General features: G+C 38.2%; 1 pseudogene across 1 annotated transcript; it reads left to right on the top strand.

Annotated features, from left to right (window-relative positions):
* Positions 1-1,667: 1,667 nt before the first annotated feature.
* Positions 1,668-2,741, top strand: LOC308608213 (eukaryotic translation initiation factor 2 subunit 3-like; annotated as a pseudogene). The gene is made up of 2 exons: positions 1,668-2,020; positions 2,139-2,741. The product of its transcript is annotated as a eukaryotic translation initiation factor 2 subunit 3-like (transcript).
* Positions 2,742-2,975: the final 234 nt, after the last annotated feature.

The raw sequence follows: 2,975 nt of genomic DNA, 5'->3' as shown, positions 1-2,975 counted from the left end.
AATGGAAAGATGTTCCTGTTCATGGATAAGAAGACCTAATATTGGTAAGATGTCAGTACTACTCGAAGCCATCTACAGATTCAGGGCAATCTATTAAAATCCCAACAATGTTTTTGCAGAAATAGAAAAAATCATCCTATATTCATATAGAATCTTAGAGGACCCTGAAAAGCCAAAACAATCTTGTAAAAGACTAACAAATTTGGAGAAGGTCTCACACATCCTGATTTCAACACATACTACAGAGCTATGATAATCAAAACAGTGTGGCACTGGCATAAAAACAGACATATAGACCAACGGAATAGAACAGAGAGCCCAGAAATAAACCCTAGCATGTGCGCAAATGACTTTTGAAAAAGAGGCCAAGACCATTCAACAGCCTTCAGCAAATGTTGCTGGGAAAACAGCCACATGCAAAAGAATGAAGTTCTTTACCTTACACAATATACCAAAATTAACTCAAATAGATGAAAGACCTAAATGAAAGAACTAAAACTATAGAATCCTTAGAAGAAAACATAGGGAGAAATATGCATGACACTGGATTTGGCAATGAGTTCTTGTCTATGACATCAAAAACACAGGCAACAAAAGAAAAAGTAGATAAGTTGGACTTCATCAAAAATTTAAATTTTTGTGCATCAAAGAATACTATCAATAGAGTGAAAAGAAAACCTATGGAATAGGGGGAAATATTTGGCAATCATATATCTGATAAAGGATTGATATTCAGAATATATGAAGAATTCCTACAACTCAACAACAAAAACACAAACACCCCAATTAAAAATTTGGCAAAGGACTTGATTAGACATTTCTCCAAAGAAGATATACAAATGGCCAATAAGCATTTGAAAAGATGCTCAATATCACTAATCATTAGAGAAATGCAAATCAAAACCACAATGAGATACCACTTCACACACATTAGGATGGCCTGTATAAAATAAATCTTAAAAAAGAAAAAAAAAGTGTTGGCAAGAACATGGAGAAATTGGAACCTTTGTGCATTGCTGGTGGGAATGTAAAATGGTACAACTGCTATTAAAAAATGGTATGGCATTCCTCAAAAAATTAAATACAATTACCATGTGATCTAGTAATTCCATTTCTAGTAATATACTCAAAAGAAGTGAGCTCTCTAGGCAAGATGGCGGTGGGGCGAGGCTGGTGTGACGTTAGTGCAGCCGTGCCTTTCTCAGCAATATCTCTCCACTTTGGATGTTACCAAGTTGACGCCACTTTCACATGAAGTTATAAGCAGACAGGACACAATTAATATAGGTACAATTGGTCATGTAGCTCACGGGAAATCTACAGTTGTAAAATCTATTTCTGGAGTTCACTCTGTCAGGTTCAAAAATGAACTAGAAAATAATATTACAATCAAACTTGGCTATGCTAATGCTAAGATTTATAAACTTGATGACCCAAGTTGTCCTCGGCCAGAATGTTATAGATCTTGTGGAAGTAGTACACCCAATGAGCTTCCTACAGACATTCCAGGGACCAAAGGGAACTTCAAATTAGTCAGACATGTTTCCTTTGTTGACTGTCCTGGCCACGATAGTTTGATGGCTACTAGGCTGAACGGTGCCACAGTGATGGATACAGCTCTTCTATTAATAGCTGGAAAAGAGTCTTGTCCTCAACCACTGCTTCTGAACACCTGACTGCTATAGAAATCATGAAACTGAAGCATATTTTGATTCTACAAAATAAAATTGATTTGGTAAAAGAAAACCAGGCTAAAGAACAGTATGAACAGATCCTTGCATTTGTACAAGGTACAGTAGCAGAAGGAGCTCCTATTATTCTAATTTCTGCTCAGCTAAAATACAATATTGAAGTTGTCTATGAGTACATAGTAAAGAAAATTCCAGTACCCCCAAGAGACTTTACTTCAGAACCCCGACTTATTGCTATTAGATCCTTTGATGTCAACAAACCTAGCTGTGAAGTTGATGACCTTAATGGGGAGGTAGATGGCGGTAGTATTCTAAAAGGAGTATTAAAGGTGGGCCAGGACGTGAGCCATGGCCGCTGAGCCTGCGCGTCCGGAGCCTGTGCTCCGCAGCGGGAGAGGCCACAACGGTGAGAGGCCCACGTACCGCACAAAAAAAAAAAAAAAAAAGGTGGGCCAGGAGATAGAAGTCAGACCTGGTATTGTTCCAAAAATAGTGAAGGAAAACTCATGTGAAAACCCACCTTTTCCAAAATTGTATTGCTTTTTGCAGAGCATAATGATCTTCAGTATGCTACTCCAGGAGGGCTTATTGGAGTTGGAACAAAAATTAACCCCACTTTGTGCCAGGCTGACAGAATGGTGGGGCAGGTACTTGGTGCAGTTGGAGCTTTACCTGAGATCTTCACAGTACTGGAAATTTCCTATTTCCTGCTTAGACGGCTTCTAGGTGTATGCGCTGAAGGAGACAAGAAGGCAGCAAAAGTGCAAAAGCTGTCTAAGAACGAAGTGCTTATGGTGGACATAGGATCCTTGTCGACAGGAGGAAGAGTTAGTGCAGTCAAGGCTGATTTGGGCAAAATCACAGAAGTAGGAGAAAAATTTGCCCTTAGCCGAAGAGTTGAGAAACACTGGCGTTTAATTTGTTGGGGTCAAATAAGAAGAGGAGTGACAATCAAGCCAACAGTAGATGATGACTGAAGAATTAAATAACAGATTTGGATGAAGTCGGAATTCCTCTTAACAACCTAGGGGTATATTTTTAAAGCAACAGTGAGGACAGCTCATTACCTTAGGAGTAGCTGTAAGATTATTATCATTTTTTGGTGATGAAAATTTAACCTCTAGTACTAAAATAAGGTCTACAATAAAAGTAAAAATTGGCATAATGTTGGATTGAATCTACATTTTACCAGAAATTAATCATTCCCAAATAATATCTAACTTATACATCAGTGAAGGTTTGAAAGGAAACTGCTACAACCAGCCTTTGCTGTAGCACACATAC

This window comes from Mesoplodon bidens (genome assembly GCF_964165515.1).
Source record: "Mesoplodon bidens genome assembly, chromosome: 20".
Taxonomy (NCBI): domain Eukaryota; kingdom Metazoa; phylum Chordata; class Mammalia; order Artiodactyla; family Ziphiidae; genus Mesoplodon; species Mesoplodon bidens.
Note: the sequence above shows the minus strand (reverse complement) of the source record. Positions and strands in the feature narration are given on the sequence as shown.